The sequence below is a fragment of the Orycteropus afer genome, unplaced genomic scaffold (genome assembly GCF_000298275.1).
Source record: "Orycteropus afer afer isolate SDZICR_OR568_19922 unplaced genomic scaffold, OryAfe1.0 scaffold01059, whole genome shotgun sequence".
In the NCBI taxonomy this organism is placed as follows: domain Eukaryota; kingdom Metazoa; phylum Chordata; class Mammalia; order Tubulidentata; family Orycteropodidae; genus Orycteropus; species Orycteropus afer.
This window is the reverse complement of record NW_006922646.1, coordinates 231,045-231,591: the sequence shown is the minus strand read 5'-3', so window position 1 is coordinate 231,591 and position 547 is coordinate 231,045.

Below are 547 nucleotides of genomic sequence, written 5' to 3'. Positions count from 1 at the left end.
CTTGGAGAGAACAATCATGGGAGAAAGAAGGGCTTCTTATGCACAGGGAGACAGGTCAGGGGGCAGGGGTGCATGGAGGGATGGACACAGGGAAGAGGTAACTATGGGGAGGAAATGGGTGGGGAGCTGTTGCATTGTGGTAAACTGTGATCAATGTCATGAGATAAAGCATATGTGAACCTCTGTATGGAAAGTGAATTTGCTCTGTAAACTTTCACCCAAATCACGATAAAAATAAATAAATAAATAATAACTAGTTGCTTGGCATAAGGAGAGGCTTCTGTCATAGATGAAAGATGAACTTAAAAAAAAAATACATGAAAAACTACATCATTCAGAAAAGACTCATAAGTGACACTACATTAAAATTCAGTGATGGTTCCATAATATTATTAATGTAATTGATATCCCTGAATTGTATATCTGAATGTATTACTTAATTTTTCAACATTAAGAAGTGGGCATAGGGCTTGAATAGACATTTAACCATTCTTTGGTTCTTTTGGTAAATATTGTTGCTGTTGTTTTTTGCCATCAAGTCAGATCT